The following is a 17,736-nucleotide window of genomic DNA, read 5'->3' as shown; positions in this document are numbered from 1 at the left end:
ATCCAGGACTTTACTCTTTAGCAGGTCATTGAGAAACTAAGAAAATTGATTGTGTTTGTTTGTTTACAGAAAGCATATGAACCAAAGAGCTGTGGAATGTTTTGCACAAATATGGAACTGAAGGTTGATTAGTGAATTCAGTAAGAGCATATATGATGCAAATAAAGCCTGTGAGAATAAATGGACTGCTTATTAAATTATTTGGCCTTAAACAGGGTGTAGGACAAAGAAAGATGATGTTTTGCTTGATTGTTTACTGTTACGCGTTTATGGATAAATGTATAAGGAACACTTACACTGATGTTAGAGGTATATTGGATGGAGAAATGAATGTGCATGTAGTTTTGTATCTAGACAGTGCCATGTTGTTGTCTGAGAACCCAAATTATTAGCAGCAAGCATGAAGTGGACTGTATGTTACAACAAAGAGTATGGATCTGAAAATTAATGGTTAAAAAACCAAGGTGATTCTGTTTCACAAAGGAAATGGAGTAAATGATTGCAAGTTATATATAAATTGCAAAAAACTAAAGCAGATAGATACTGTACATTTTTGTATTTTGGTAGAATGGTACAAAATATGGGGAAATAGAGACACTTTAAGATGTGTAAATGCTGGTAAAAAAGTAGCAAGTTGTATGTGGTCTGTTTTGGGAATGAATAATTGTTTTCTTTCAGAACTGAAAAAGAAGTGCTTATTACATCCTGGCTGGTAAAGGCTTCCTGGGAGGTGACATGTGATTGGGTTTTAACAGTGGTAAGTTTGGATGCTGTGAGGGTCTAGATGGGAAACAACAGGCTTCAGCAAAACCCTGGTAAGACTGAGTGGCTTTGGGTTTGGGGGCCACCAGGATCTGGGAATTTACTATCTTTAGTTTTGGATGGGACGGCACTACCCTAGACAGATCCAGTATACAATCTGGGTGTTCTGGCCTCATAACTCCTGCTCAATGAGCAGGTGGCAGCTGGTGCTAGGAGGATCTTTGTCCAACTTCATCACATCCTGTATGGATTACTGTAAAATGCTCTACATGGAGTTGCCCTTGAAGAGCTTTTGGAAGCTTCGTTGGTGCAGGCTGTTATGTACATACCTAGATCAGCGCACATTACACCTTTGCTTCGCAAACTACATTGGTTACCAGTTTGCTTCTGGGTCTGATTCAAGATGCTGGTAATGACCTATAAAGTCCTACATGGCACGGGGCTGGGTTATTTGAGGGACCACCTCTCCCCAGTCACATCTACCCATCCCATCAGATCCAGCAGGAGGGCATGTTGCAGGTCCTGTTCACAAAGGAATGTCGTCTGACGGGCCAGGAAGAGAGCCTTTTCTGCCATGGCACCCACCCTTTGGAACATCATTCCCCCTGAGGTCAGATTGGCCCCAACATTGCTGGGCTTCTGGAAGGGCCTGAAAACATGGCTCTACTATCTGGCCTGGGGATCCAGTAGCAGGGGTATGAAGCCTGCAAAGCAGCTGTGTTGCTAGGGAAATTGAGTGCACTCTCTCAAAGATTATGTAGTTTTAAAATGGTTTTTAATGGTTTTTGTTATTTTTTTTTAATTGTATTGTTTTTGTGGTTTTAACTTTGTATGCCACTCAGAGTCATGTATGTGAGATGAGTGGCTATATAAATTTACCAAATAAATAAATATATATGTAATTCTGATCAGTGATTGTGATCAATGTGTTCATTTGTAATATTAAACTGATTGACTAAATATTAATATAGTAAGTAGATTCAATAATTAACTCCAATAGACTATTCCTATATTAGTATGGAACAAAACCCTGACATGTCAACATGCTGGTTGGGAATCATAGGAATTATAATCCAGTGCTTCTGGATAGTAACTATTCAGGAAAAGCAAATTGAAAAAGCATTCTGGAAGGATACCGTGGCAGACAACATCCATATTTTTTTCAAGAAACAACATGGAAATCACCAGGAGTTGATGGAGACTGTTTTAAAAAGTACAAAGAAATGAGCAAAGTTTTAAGCAAGTCTTCACATTCATCAATGCTCATAACAGATGTTAAAAGTGGAGGTATCATGCAGACTTATTTAGGTTTGATCGTGGTTAATGTAAAAATTGCTCAGGTTATACCAGAGGATACAGGGGCAGAGAAGTATGTTCACTCGCTGCTTAAAACAGAAGTGTATCCAAAAACTTTGGATGCAGCCAGCAGGGACTTCTAAAAGTTATTACCAAATTGTATTTTTTAATATGGCAAAAGGAGAAGAGTATTAAAACTGAAAAACACGATACCCTGGCCCTTATTAACATCACCTGTCATTCAGGATGACTGGACAGGTTGGTTCTACCAGGATAAGACAGTGCTGCAGGTTTCTGAGAACCAAGCCACAAGTCCATTGTTCTGGGTTCAATTCTAAGAGAATTTGCCCCATGTCTCTACATTTTAATCCAGACTGCTTTCACTGGATAGTCACGGAATCATAGGGTTGGAAGGGACCTTGGAGGTCTTCTAGTCCAACCCCTTGCCCAAGGCAGGAGTCCTCATACCATCTCGGACAAATGGTGGTCCCATCTTTTACTGAAAACCTCCAGCGACTGAGCACCCACAGCTCTGGGGAGCAAACTGTTCCACTGCTTAATAGTTCTCACTGTCAGGAAATTCCTCCTTTAGATAGAAAATAAACTATCTGAATGGAGACCAATATAATCAGGAGTTTGTGAAAGGCAGAGTTATGTAGCTAATGATCCCCAGTGAGACACAAATAATAAACAAAGAACTCCCAAACCCCAAACAGGGAGAAGGTAAATTGCACTAATTATTAGAAGTGGGAATAGGTTGTTAAAATGTTTTGACTGTAAGAAAATATGTTGCATCACATTTTGGTTCTCTTTGAAGGTACATTATATACTCAGTTTTTAAAAAAGATTCCTTTAAAAAGATTTCTGTTCTGAAACAGAACATACTAAAAATACAGTATTCATACAATGAGTATGGCTCATGCAGTCTTATGAACAGACTTCTGAGTTTCACAAATACTTTGACTATTGCTACAAGGAACAGGATTTCTGTTCCTATATTAGGTACATATAATATTTCTATATTATATGTACCTAATATAGGAGGGAGGATTGTTCTTACACATTTTCATACTCCAGTGCTCCACAGATCTGATATTATATGACGTTTGGAAATCATAATGTGAACATGCTTTTCAGAATTTACTTACGCAAAGGCTATTTCTTGATTATTGTAAAAAGATTCCAACTAAATGTGTTCCATGGCTTGTTATTATGTTAAAAAATACATGTAAAATTCACACAACCGCATTCTATACTGCAATCACAATGGTAGCAAAAGTAATTCCCTGAGCTATCGAAGGACATGCCTGGATGGGACGGTTCTCCCTCAGATGAGATAGTTTACAAGGCAGCAATTTTTATCCAATATTTGCAATCCTGTCCCAGCTAAAAACCCTTTAATGCAATTGGGGGATCACAACAGCAGATATGTTGGTTATCTCAGTGGGTTAGAACTGTGGATGAGAGAATCATGGAGACATATAAATTGTTTGCATAGCACGCTTAACTGGATTGCTGAATTAACCCATTTTTAAGTTCATGCAATGCTTGAGTTCTTCATCCGGGTCTTTAATTAACTGACAAGTATTGGTATCAGCACCAGCACAACTATGGCTGTTTTTTTTTTTAACAGATATGCAAATGTGTCACATTGGAAGCACCAAGGCAAAAACAGCCATTGGCCCCATATCAGGTTCTCAAGGAGAGCTTTTTCAGTTAACCCTATGCCTTCACTGTTTCTCCTAATTCAGTCTCCAACTTCTATTACATTCACAGCCAGGGGAGCATCTACAGTTATATTGTGTGTGTGTGTGTATGTTTGTAAATTTCAAACTCCTGTGACATTTTAAACCATAGACATGCTCAATGAGGATAATGGGCATTTTAGCGCAACTAATTTGTAGGGTATCAAACTGGGGAAAGCTATACAGTATTTAGGCTTCTTTCAAGCCATTGTAGTGATCCAAACTCATAAAATCATGTTATTAGCCATTTATGTGGTTTTGTCTGGTTAGTGCTGGAATATTATTTTGACTTGTTTTAACTCTCTGCTTGGCTTCCCTAAAGGAGTTCCAGATTAAGATCCAGTTTCATTTATATGGTTTACGTGGAATAAAGATGACAGCATTCCTCTGCAGCAAGTACCAATGTTCAAAATAATTATTAACGTGAGAATGAGGAGCACAGTTATATTATATACTATATTACATACACACAAGCTGTTAAAGTCATGCAAGATAACAAAGAAAGGCTAATATGAACCAGTTGAATGGGTTTCCTAATTTGATGAGCATTGCCAAAATATGCCAGCAGATGGCAGAGTCTTACATCCTATGAAAGCCATCTGTCTACCAAGCATCTAATTTATGCTGAGCACTTTTGTTGTAAATACAGTTCACTTTCATGATTCTAAATAGAATCCTTCTTCTGGTAATCATTATATGGAAAATCTCAGTGTGAAATACTTTTTTCCATTTTTAAATCAGACAAGGATTTGCTCCAAGGATTAGGAATCTTTTTTTTTTTCCTCTTTACAATTGTGCTAAGCATTTTAATATAGGAAAGGCCAGCTCTCTATAAGGATGCTATTAAACCTGTTGGCTTTAGCTGAAAGAGGGGTCATGAGACTCAGCTAAGGAAATGGAAGAAGGAAAAAAAAGTTACCCAATTCTAACCTTTGACAGAGTGTGGGGTCAAGACACAGAGATAAAGGAGGGAGACAAATTCTACTCAGAGTTATTTGGACAAGGAATTCTTTTCCCATTCCCTGCTGCTACACAGTTCCTGTTCTGTATGGCCTGGATGATGAATGGAAAACTTTCCACCTCCCTCAAAGAGACAGGGATCAGAGCAGCTAAAAGTTGTACCAAAATGCCTCATTCTTTCCCACTCAATCTCTGGGGAGCCCAATCTTCAGTTTTCTGAGATGGGTATGCATCCAAGCTTAGTTGCCCTCCAGATATATTCTGGGAGCTGTAACCTCAACACATCTGAAGGGTACTAGATTGTGATGGCAACATGAAGAGAATAAGTTTGATACAAATGGAATTAAGATTTACAGGTAGTCCTTGACTTACAACCACAATTGGAACTGGAACTTCTGTCACTAAGCAATGTGGTTGTTAAGTGAGTTGCACCCAATTTTACAACCTTTTTTGCCACAGTCGTTAAGCAATTCACCATGGTCATTAAGCAAATCACGCAGTCTTTCAGCCAATCCAGCTTCCCCCATTGACTTTACTTGTTGGAAGCCCCTGGGAAAGTCACAAATGGTGATCACATGACCCCAGGATGCTGGAACTGTCGTAAGTACATGCTGGTTGCCAAGCGCTCAAATTTTGATCACGTGACCGTGGGGATGCTGCGACAGTCGTAAGTGCAAGGACTGGTGGTAAGTCACTTTTTTCTGCACTGTCATAACTTTGAATGGTTAAATGATTGGTTGTTAGTTGAGGACTACCTGTGTATCGACAAATCTGGAGCTTTCAGGTACTATTAGATTAAAACTTGCGGACCCCCTAGCGCAGGCCAAACTGCAAACTAAGACAGGCATGAAAAACCCAGGGGCCGTGGTCTGCATGCAACTCAGCATCAGTAATTGCACCACCAGAATTTGGTGGCAAAACCTTTGAACAATATTTTCAAAATCCTTGGCCCCACCCTATGGACATCACTATGTTACTCGACATGCCTCCTAAGTTCCTAGAGGCCTAAAGCTTGTTTTAAAATTCATTATGGCCCACACCTGAACAGTTTTGCCCAGACTTTAACGTTAGACTCCTCCATGCTTAGCTTCCCAAACTTGCCACTCAACCTGGCAAGACTAGATAAGAATTCTTATTGTTTTATTGCCTACATGGATTTTGCCACTACTGTATAAAAGGCAACTGCTCTCTGTCAGTATGACAGTATTACGGTGTGGTCCCCTCTTATACCTACTGTAGTTTAAATCCACCAGTCCCCCCCCACACACACACACTTCCCCCATGCCTTATCAGATTTTTTGCCTTGTACTTTTCATTGTTGGAGTTAGATGACTGTTATTGACAGAACTGAGATCTCTGCCCTGAGAAACTGTGGCACTCAGCTTCCAACTGAATAAGCTATGTGCAAGATACTGTGCTTTAAGGTTGCATCTAGGAGGATGAACACACTAGTTGATATCCCATTTTAGGGCTACTAGATCTGAACTACAAAAATCTGAAGGCCATGGATAGCAACAAAGCATTTTCTGTCTATCTTTGCTGCCATCTAGTGGTCACGCACAGCTTTGCAGTCTGGATCTAGTAGCCCTTTTACCTGACAGCTGTTGCTTTTTATTCTGAGGTAAGTCTCATTAACTTCAATGAAAAAGAAATATCTGAGAAATGTCACATTAGAAATGTCACAACGTGACGTGAACAATCTTATTTTATTTTGGTTTTGAATTTATTTATTATGTTAGCGGAATTTTTTTTTAAGTGAGCAGCTTTTATGACTGTTTCCAGCTCAAGGATCATCAGTAGTTCCTCAGCTTTTGAGACCAGATTTTGTCTTGCTATTTCCTTTTCTTGATATGGGAAGTATTAAAGTTTAATTCTCCCATTGTTGCTTCCCCATCTTTTTCTTTTTCTTTCTGCTGAATGCCACACCATTTTTGTTGCTCTTGCCTGGGATTTAATTTACTGATAGGACAAAATCTTTCAGAGCTGCACTTAACATATTTTATTGATTGCAGACCACTGTATGGTTTTAATTTGCATTCCTGGCATTTTTAAAGCAGCCTTAACATGCTCTCAAATTCCTCTCCTTCCTTATAATTTCTGTCCTTCCTTGAAGGTGTGATCTAATCTTTCCAGCCTTTGTCTTCCCTGTTAAGTGATTGAAGGGGACATGGAGAGAGGCCTGATTTGGCAGCCCTTGTTAAAAGTTTGTTTATGTTGTTGATTTAAGCCACTGAGAAGCAACTCTGGCAACAGATGCTCCCAGCAGCTGAGGAGGAAATTACTGATTTTCCACAGGCCCCATTCGTGAAGGAGAAACCAATGTACTTATTTGACTATTTCCCTTTCCCATGATTACCACCAGAGGATAAGAAGTTTGACCAGCACTGTTTGTTGGGCAGTGAGTTGACTTTTACAACATTATTTTGAGTGTGTTCTTGTATTTGAGATCCACTCGCTGAGACGCTATAGGGTTTGATAGAAATCATGGAACAACAGTGGCAGTTATGAAAAGACACTTGGGTTGAAAGGATCATTCCAAATAAGCCCACAAGGCTAATGGAGCTATTTCACCACAAAAACAGGGGTGATGGACGAGGGGGGGTCAAAAAAGTCAAGAGGGCAGTCATGGCTGTGCAATCAAAACCCCATCCCCTTTTTTAACCTATGTCATGTGAAGGGTCAAAGCAGAGTAGAATTCTGGGTAAGAAGTGGACAGCAGATGGGGCATACAAGTAGTGGTGGTGGTGGTGGTGGTGGTGGTGGTGGTAGTAGTAATAATAATAATAATAATAATAATAATAATAATAATATCATCATCCCAGGTCCTTGGGAGGGACTCGATAGGTGGATAAAAATGCCAAATCCAGTCTAAACATCTGGTTGACTGTGCGACCAACCACAATAATAATAATAATAACAACAACAACAACAACAACAACTCTCAAGTCTGATTCTATATACTCCATGGAAGGAGAAACAGCAATACTTCTGATGTTGCTCAACTATAACTCACAGCATCTCACCCTGTTGGCCATATTGCCTGAGATTGTTGAGACATGTAGTTCAACAACAGGTTCCTCCCCTTGATTATATCCTGTAACTTCACAGTCCAATCCTTTTTGGTGGTACAACTTTATCCCTACCCCTGACTTGACACAGAAAATTGCCTCTCTCCACTGAGTTGTAGGCAGCGGGGAACAGCTGCCATGCAACATTTATACATTGCCATGAAAGAGAGACTGTGGTATTACACAGCATGGATCTGCCCCCAGCAAGACTCTAGGCCAGATGATAGAGCACTTGACTGTTTCACTCTGTTTTTTAAAGAAATGACTCTTTGCATAAAGCAGTCCGTTTTCAGGGTAATCATGGTAATGTGCCTCAAGGTTTTAGATAAACACCACTAACTCCTCTCCACTCTAGGAGGGGAATATCCACAAGTCTGCTATCAAGATGGTATGATTGAAGTCCCAACCCTTTTTACATGCATTCCCATGTTAAAAGGGGTGGGGCTTGATGGACAGTTGCAGTCACCATCTTGACTTTTTTTACTCCTCCCCCCAAGATGCCCCTACTCCACTTCAACTACCAAGGGGTTCAAGGACAGAGTATTGTGCTAAGCCATTGTTTATTTAACCATGGTCTATTGAATAAACTATAATTGGCTGGGCTTGTACAATGCATTAACCCATAATCCATAGTTTGCAACACCCAGTAGCTGGGCTCAGTATGGTGGACCTTTGGGCTTAACATAATGTACATACCTAGCCAATAATTTATTTAAGTTAACTGCAGTATGCCACCCTATTCGCAATCTTGTTCAGTTGGTTTAGTATAATTTTTAGTTACAGAAATATCAAGCTGCTTCTTTGTGATAGATGTAAAAAATAATAATTTTAAGACATTGGTTAGAATGATCATAGTACAACTGACTTTTTTTTCCTTTTCTTATTAAGACTTTTGTATATAATTTTCTAGGAATCTTATATTACAGGAGAAGCATGCAGCAGGTTCCATAAGTCAAACATCATCTTGCAGGACCCAAAAAGACTTTTTTCTTGCTACACCTGCCCTGTGGAATACTATTCCTTCCAAGATTAGATTGGACCTGACCCTGCCAGCTTTTCAGAAGTCTCTTCAGACATGGATGAGTTCCTGGCCATGGGCATCAGAGTGTTAATTAGAGCTTATTGTTTGTCTAGATTGGTTTGGCTCCTCAGCTGTGGTTTATGTTTTATATTATGTTGCTTGTATTGTTACTGAATGTTGTAATCCTCCCAGAGTCCCTATTATGAGATGGATGGTTATGTAAATTGAATGAATGAATGAATAAATGAATACATTCCTGGTTGAAAACACTTTACTGAAGACTTCAGACATAGCTATTAGCAACTTATTACTAACATGTTTATAGAAAGCAATAGGAACCTATGCATTATAAGAGATTTTTCTTTTAAAGAATATTGAATATTTTCCAACTTTCTCATTATTTTTTTTGCACTATTTTTTATATGATGCTATCTATTTGGGATCTTCCATCCTCTGGAACACCTACAAGATATTCATCCCATCTCTTTGGAAGTTTGAAGTGCACAAAATCTGATAATACGATCGGTTAATATGAACTATACGCATATTCAGTTCAAAAGATTCAAGCTATCCAAATATTTGGATAACTATATAGTAATTAGTTACTGCTGGATCAATTAATAAAAGTGGATAACTGACAAAAGGAGCAACTAGAACTTCCCTGTCAGTGGTGTCTGCAGTGTGTGGTCAAAAAAGTCAGGATGGCCACTTCAACAGTACAATCAAAGTTCCATCTATTTTTTATGGGCATTGCATGTTGTTGATTATTCAAGCCATCTGCCACATTTATGGAATCCTCCCCTTGATGTTCTGTAGCAAAGGTAGATGTGCAAAGAAACATAAGGCGCATTGATTCAGAAGTGAACTTCTTTGTATTTAGTGGGACTTGCTCTCAGGTAAACATATAAAGGATTGAACCAACGCTATCATTTCAGATCTTTATATTGGCTACCATCTGCTGCTTAAGAAGAGCAACTTCTTTATAGAAATCTGGCAAAAGGCCTGTTTAATGTGAGAGAATCTGGAAACCATTTCCCCATAAATGTCTAATTGGACTTTTGCTTGATTTGGAAACTCTGAAAAACCCAACATCTCTACAGACAGTGGACCCAGAGAGTTTGTGAAGAGATTACAAAGGGAATATATCTCAGCACTTAGCCACTGTAAGACATAGACCTGGAGCAAGAAATGATGCAACCAATTGATTGATCAGTCTGAGAGGAATATATTTGTGTTATTCTGTTCAAAGCAACAGATCTAGAATGTAAAGAGAAGGAAACACTCCAGATGTTGTCATGACAATTACTATTTAGGACCAAACCATGATAAGAAAACCACTCACACCATGCAATATTTTGCAAATAAAAATCAGCACATGTTCCAAAGGAACATTATCATTCTTGTATCGTCCCATTCCAGTTATGCATACTGGTGATTCTTCAGTGCTCGTTGTACATTGTATGATAATTCTGTTTGATTATATTATAAAATTCTATCTTTCAATGCAAGACTCTCTCCATGTTTCTGCAGCCCCTTCGTATTCAATCCACACCTCTTCCTTCTTTGATTAACCCATCAATTCAGGAACTGTGATTTGGTCATTTAAGATGCAAAGTCCAAGCAGAGCTTGAAAAGTTCTGATCCCTTACAGAAGTGTTGGATTACAACTCTTTGGGACAATGCTGGTTAACAAGGATTGCCCAGGGTTGAGCAGCTTGTGCAGGGCTGCTTGTTCCTTCCAGATGTTCAGGAATTTTCATGATCTTTTTGTTTTTATTGTCTTTTATGTTATTACTTAAGCCACTTAAAGTCATCTGGAGTCAGGTGGCTTCTAATTCAATAAAATAAATAAATAAGAGTTTAAAAATCACTACTTTCCTTTAAAACCAGATTTACAACTTTAAGGAACTTTACTATTTTGAGAAAGTTGCATTAACATCCTAGTTATGACCCTAATTCATAAGAACGGATATACATATTAGAATGTTGTCCAATTCTTACAGTATTTACTTAGGATTTGGAGAAATGAAATTGTTATGAGCAATCAGAGTCAAGGAATTAGGGCTTTCTGGGGATTAAGATAGGTTTCCCATAGTCCCCATTCTCCTCTTTTCCCACTTTTTAGAAGCACCTCCCTCACCTCCTTAAGATCCTTTTAAGGCTTCAGTCTCAATAGTGATCTCCATGGCCAGCTTTCCCCAACACAAATATGGGCCACTGTCCACTTTTGGAGGAGAGGAATGCACAACGTTGTCCCCCACAGCCCACCTCCCATTGGGAAAGCAAACAATGCTGGTTTTCATTTGTACTTAATTTCATTTTGGGGAAAAAATTCTGATCCAACTGATTAGTTTGTGCTGTAGAAAAATGTCGTTTCTCCTCTAGTCACTGATTGCTACCATCCACGGCCATTTTTTCTAACAGGTGAAAAATGCTAGACTTTTTTTTTTACAAGTTCACTGATGAAACAATGAAAAGGTAGGCTTTTAAAAAACATATGTATTAATGGAACAGTGAACCCATGCACCTTCTCTTCATTATTTAATCATGTGAAATTGGCAAGAGTTCTGCCACTTTCCCTTTGTAGCCCAAATGACAGGAAAAATAGGAAAATTGTGGTTTTGTTTTTCTCTTTTTTACTAGTCCAGTAGATATAAAGCAGCAGGAGAATCCATGAACTAGGGGCTATAAGAAATGCGATAGAGGCAGAACATCAGGCCATCATGCTGTCCAAAAGAGAGGGAAGAAGTTGAAATCTGAAATTCCTTTATTTCCAGCTTAAGGCTAGAGTACAGAAAAGCCTCAACTCTTATCATGGGAAGTGTGTGTGTGTGTGTGTGTGTGTGTGTGTGTGTAATGACTGATAAAGCTGCAAGAAGAGGACTGCTATTCTCCTAGACTACAATCCATGCCCAAAATGTTTAGGATTTCAGTTCCCATATGCCCCAGCAAGTATGGCCAATGGAAAAGGACTGTGGAATCATAATTCAAAACATCTGGAAAGCTCCAACCTACCCATCTCTGCAAGGCATTCATCTGGAAGCAAATCTCACAAAACCTAATGAGTCTTACTTCTGAATAAACATGTATAGAATTGCACTTTTAATCTCCAGTGGCCTTTCCTTTAACTGGTCTCCAAAAAGCATGGTAAACTTTACATAGCTGTAATCATGCCTAGTTCAGATGAAGCTGTTAATACTCAAACAAACCTGATGTCAGCCTCAAACTCGGGTGGGATGCTTCAGGGAGATTAGATTTCTCTGAATTACAAGAACATCCCCTTTTTAAAAAAGCAGCAGGCTTTTTAAGCCCATGTTTAATAATCTAGGTCAAGCATGTTTTGAGTTTAGTTGAATTACCATTACTGTAGGAGAGATTTAGTATGACCAAAACTCTGTGAACATTCAGTAGCATTTAATATGAGATGCCACTGGTATGTCGAACAGAGCCTAATCTGATAAATGTATGAGGTTCTTCAATATTCACATGGTGTCCTTGTTGTACTGTATTAGAAATTCATGTAGAGAAGCTTATGCAGAGAGCTTACTATTCCAATTACTACAGTGCATATATGAGTCACTAATATCTCAAGTATGACTCAGAAAAAAATTGCCAGTTAAAATTTGCAACATTTTTATTAATATGCTCAGGTTGCATTGAGGGACTTGGGAAACATGAGGTGATATAAGTAAGGCTGAAAGGCATCATTCACTGAGAAGATCCTATCTCTAGTACATGCCACCCTTAGTGATCTTGAGGAGGACTATTAAAAAGATAGGGAACAGCTGGGTCCATATAGAAGTAGATGGTATTAAGCAGGTGGTCATCCTCTGTTTACCCTAGTAGAAGCAGTAGGCAATCTTGATTATAATAGATTCCCATTTCTTTCTTTACATTGCCTGGCAAAATGCTAATGTGACTTGAGGGAAGGCTGCAATCTAGATCCATGCTGATCTATTTTCTTATGCAGAATTGTGGACGCTGTGTAAGATCTGTTTCTCTTCTTTTTCAGATGTTATGTCCCAGGGCAGAGCATTAGAATTAAATAGAGATTCTGAAGGTAAGCATTAGCTTGAATAAAACCAGGGCAATATTGTATTTACTGTTTTAAATTACAGAGGGATAGCAGCATGAACTCTGTCTTGGCAGACATGAAAGAGTCTTGTAGCATATTAAAGACTACTTCAAGTTCTGATTCATGAAAGTTCCGGCTATGATAAAATCAGTTAACCTTTAAGAAGTCACAAGACTTTTTAAAAAATTATTTTCCTGTTCATCCTTGTGAAAAAATCTGAAAGCTTGACTACAGCAATAATAAAGACACTGCCTTGGATCAAAAAAAGCTGTTATTGATTTTGGAAATGTGTTGGCATTAATTGCTCTGGATGAAGAATACTTTGTAGTTAGGCTGAGAGGGTGGTCTTGATGCCCCTTGAAGGATGCTGCTTATCACCTTAGCCGAAACAGCAGAGAATGATTTCACACTCAGTTGGAGAGCAGTCAAGCTATTAATCCCTTTCGAGCTGCTAACATTCAACAGACTGATCCTGATGGCACAGCCAATGGGTAATTCTGTGACCTGCCATCCACACACATCTGGAGGGTAACTGGTCGGGGAAGATTGGCATACACGAATTCAACCAACCCCAAAGGCTATTTCTGTATAGTCTTTCCCACTTCTCATACAAAACAATCCTGAAATAGGATTGAAGATGCCAGACAATTTTTATTATTGTGTTTTCAGAGGATGTTAATAGGACTATCTGCCTATTTACAACCTTCATTATTACTCCTTGAGAAATTTGGATGGAGAGAACATTTTACTGAACTTTTAAATATATACATAAAGAACACCAATTCCCATTTCTCATCTCCTTCTATCCCTTACTCTTTCCCTTCCCTTCTTCCCCCATTCAAAAGCCTAATACAAACACACAGACACATAGTCAGACACGCACATCAGTCAGAATAAAGTATAAAATAAAATAAATGAAGAACAAAACGTATGTGTGTGTATGTATCTATATATATCTATATCTCTCTCTATATAAAAAAACCTATTCCTGAGTTATACTTAAAATTCACATAATGGACTTCAATGCGTGATGGAGTCCAAGGGTCATTTTGTATTCATCTCAGTGAGCTGTATCAGAAAGAGAAGCAAATGGAAATGCTTAATATGTTATACAAAAGGGAGGCCTTGCTTTTCAGGAATCAAATTAAAATAGCCCAATGATATGGTAGGTGTTTATTCCTAACAGGGTTCTCTAGGGAGGGATCTTTTGTTGTGGAGAAAACATTAGTGCCTCATCCTATCAGACTTGACCACTAATTCATATGATACTTTGCAGCTGCTGTAAGTTGTGTGTGTTTGTGTGTGTTTTTTTAAACCTAACTACAAAGATTTTGTTATCTCCCTATAGCTATTTTTTTGACCTGGTTGGAGAAGCAAGAGTGAGTTTGATTCAAAGGTACCAGCTATAAATGATATAAAAAGCTGTATTTATATCAAACTCAAAGGAGCTGTGTGCAATTAACACATACACGCACACAAGGATAATGAGATTAAACATCTCTTATTCTGTTTTTCACTACCGTGCAGCACATGTACAATATATTCTGGTTTCAATGGCTTTTTTTTTTAAGTACAGGTAATCCTCAATTTATGACCATTCATTCAGTGACCAAAGTTACGATGGTGCTGAAAAAGGATACTTACGTCTGGTCCCCGAAGTTGCAGTCATCCCAGCCCCCCTTTAGTCACATGATTTCAATCTGGATGCTTGGCAACCTGTTTGCACTTATGACCAGTTGCCAAGTGCCCCGCAATCACATGATCACCATTTGCAACCTTCCCTGCCAGCTTCCCTGGAAAGTCTTTATTAACACCATCCAGCACTGAATTCTTTCAATTCCTCACTCCAGGGTCACAGTGTCCTGGTTCTGAGTCTTTAGGGACCTGGTCCTACAACTTCAAAATCGGCTTCCTTCATCTCTGTTGAAATTGGCTTTAAAAGAGGTTTTCTTAATTGGTTGGTAGGTTAATGCAGGGTTCCACTTTCCTCTTAGTAAGCTGACAATTCCAGGTTAACACTGTTTTAAAATATTATGGATGCATATACATGCACTCAGTTTAAAATGTATTGTTATATTGGTTGCTTTAGTGTTAATATTTATTTACTGGGTTCTGAGCTAGTTTTATTGGATTGAGTTGTAATTATTGTGTTTTTGTTTTATTTTGTACCATGCCTTGGTAAAAGTGCATAAATAATAACAAAAATAATTAGAGAATTTCCAGGATTCTTTGGAGTGAAATCAGAGCTGATAAACTGGTACAGACATAATATAGATATACTGTATAGGCTGCATGCAGTACCAGTTTATCAACTCTGATTTCACTCCAAAGAATTCTGGAAATTCTCTAATATTCTAGGCTTCTCAAATCCTGCCAGAATTGCAGTTACCTGAGAAGCGATTGAGTCATGTATTTTATTGGCGAGAAAGAAGCAGAATAGAGCAATGAAGGGCAGCAAATATGGAAATGTAGATTTGTGTAGGTCATGGGTGACAGGTCATAGGACTTTGATCAGCATGAAGTTAAAGTTTATGTACATAGACTGCAGTGCCTTGAAACAATGGTATCTTAAAAAAAAAAAAAAAGAGTAGCAAAATATCCCAGAATACTTTGGGTATTTTATTTATTAATGTGTCACTTAATTGTAAGCAAACTAAATTAACTCTTCAAGGCATCTCAAATGGCTTTTCTTATTTCCCCTTGCTTACACCTTGTAATTGTGTCTTCCTTCCTTCCTTCCTTCTATCCCCAAATGTCTAATGATATTGCGTGTTATTCTTGTTTAATTGAAAAGAGAAGAATCTCTGCTCAGTGAGTAACTCTTCTGTGTGTGTCAGCCCTATGGGGTAGACCAGATCAGGAAACAGACTCCACAGGAGAACTAAAACTAAGCTTGCAAACCTATTTGTGCTTTACCTCCCCTCCCCCTTATATCCCAGTGAATCAGGGAGAAGCATGCCTGAGTCTCTTCTGAATAGAGATAGTCCTCACTTACCGACCACAATTGGGACTGGCAACTCCGTGAAACATCACGTGACTGCGCCCAACTTACGATGTCAATTTCAGCTGCTGTCTTGAAGCAAATCACCCACAGTCATTAAGGATGGCATCATGTGACTACGACTTCCGATTTCCTGCTGGCTTCCCCATTGACTTTGCTTGTCAGAAGCCAGCTGTGAAGATTGCAAATGGTGATCATGTGACCGTGGGACACTGCAATGGCTGCAAGTTCAAGGACTGGTTGTAAATCTCCTTTTTCAGTACCATCGTAACTTCAAACAGTCACTGAATGAACAGTCGTAAGTGAGGATTACCTGTACTAGTAGTAAAGAGGAAAGTTTTAGCCCTCTTTGCTTATGTAACAGTACTTGCCTATTTTCCTCAATTTATATCCTTGATTCTCTACATTATGCTTATTTGTTGGGGAACATGATATACCTTATCATGATATACCTTAAGATACCTCCAACTATTTCAAACTCATTCCCCTCTTCTTTGTCACATATGGAGAACCTTGACTTTCCACCCACTTCTTGGCAGTTCAGAGAGAGAGAGAGAGAGAGAGAGAGAGAGAGAAAGACAGAGATTTACACTATTTTGCATAGAAAAAGCAAGAACAAAAAGAATAAAACACAGTCCTCTTCCCTCCAATTAACCATGGAAAGAGTGATTTCCATTAACCATGGGAAAACTAATCCATTAATCAGGGAAAGAGTAACCATGTATGTATATGGTGGTATACGTATTATCTCTTTATCTTACAGGAAATGGCAGGAGGCTCTTGGTCTGAGATTATGATGAAGACCTTTCCGTTTACTACCCTGTCCATTCTCTTAGTTCCTGGAGGCAAGAGAACCCATCTCATCGAAAAATATCAAGCAGAGGTGCAAAACAGGGTTTGAGGCCATAGATAAAATAGTTGAGATGTGCCAAATTTTTCTTATTTATTTACTTATTATATGTCACATTTATATAGCCACCCATCTCACACAAAAGTGACTCTGGGCAGCATGTTTCCCCCCACAAACCAGAGTTCTACTAACCTTAACTTGGTGCATAAAGGATAGGCCTCATTGTGCACATAGGATGAACTTACTTTATAGCCTTTTTAAAGAAAAAATCCTGGAAATAACCAGGGTCTACCATACTGGAAACAGGATGCTATGCCATCAACTAAGAGAGAATGAGGAAGAAATTAATTCATTAAGATATTTATAAATAAAGTATGAATATAAAATATATTCCAGGACAGTTTACCATTAAACTGTAAATCCATTAATATTACATACCATGAATCAAAATCTAACATACTAAATAAATTGCAACATTTTTAAATTGATTGATTTGATATGCCATCAAGTCAGTGCCAGCTCTTAGCAACCACATAGATAGATATTCTCCATAACAATCTGTCCCTAACCTGGTCCTTCAGGTCTTCCAATGATGCACTCATCTCCACTGTAACTGAGTCCATCCGCCTTGCTGTTGGTCGTCCTCTTCCCTTTCCTTCCACTTTTCTCAACATTAGAGGCTTCTTCAGAGTGTCTTTATATAATGTGTCTGAAATATGATAATTGAGCCTGGTCATTTGTGCCTTGAGTGAGAACTCTGGGCTGATTTGTTTGATGATCCATTTGTTTGTTTTCTTGGTTGTTCATGGTATTCTTAAGGATTTTCTCCAACAGCAAATTTCAAAAGTGTCAATACGCTTTCTGTCCTACTTCTTCAAACTCCAACTTTCACTTCCATAGAGTGTCACAGGGAATACCACTGTTTGCACTATTAGATCTTTGTAGACACATCATGGCA

This window comes from Python bivittatus, unplaced genomic scaffold (assembly GCF_059951505.1).
Source record: "Python bivittatus isolate LINGU-HERP-01145 unplaced genomic scaffold, Pbiv_v1 ctg000840_np1212, whole genome shotgun sequence".
NCBI lineage: Eukaryota > Metazoa > Chordata > Lepidosauria > Squamata > Pythonidae > Python > Python bivittatus.
Note: the sequence above shows the minus strand (reverse complement) of the source record.